Here is a 646-nt window from a genome sequence, read left to right on the forward strand (position 1 = left end):
CTAAGCGGCGGCTTGACTCCTCCCTACGGGGAACGGGTTTACGCGCACAGCGGCGGCTTACGCACTATGGCAGTCATGGATGCCTTACGTTTCTATGAAAAGTGTGTTCCTCCCCTGGTCCACGCTGCTTCGGCAGTCCTGGGTAAGATAGTTAGTTCTAGCTTGCCCTATGTGGAAGAGGACACGTAGACTTACTGTGGTGTGAAGTATAAAGTTCAGTTCTCCCCTGGTCCACGCCGCTTCGGCCGTCCTGGGTAAAATGGATTCATCCAGCTTGCCCTATGTGGAATGAGGACACTTTATGCTTCGTCTCTAAGCGGCGGCTTGCTCCTCCCTACGGGGAACGGGTATACGCGCACAGCGGCGGCTTACGTTATGGCAGTCATGGATGCCTTACGTTTCCATGAAAAGTGTGTTCCTCCCCTGGTCCACGCTGCTTCGGCAGTCCTGGGTAAGATAGTTAGTTCTAGCTTGCCCTATGTGGAAGAGGACACGTAGACTTACTGTGGTGTGAAGTATAAGGTTCAGTTCTCCCCTGGTCCACGCCGCTTCGGCCGTCCTGGGTAAAATGGATTCATCCAGCTTGCCCTATGTGGAATGAGGACACTTTATGCTTCGTCTCTAAGCGGCGGCTTGCTCCTCCCTA

Source organism: Anopheles ziemanni (assembly GCF_943734765.1).
Source record: "Anopheles ziemanni chromosome X unlocalized genomic scaffold, idAnoZiCoDA_A2_x.2 X_unloc_14, whole genome shotgun sequence".
Taxonomy (NCBI): Eukaryota; Metazoa; Arthropoda; class Insecta; order Diptera; family Culicidae; genus Anopheles; species Anopheles ziemanni.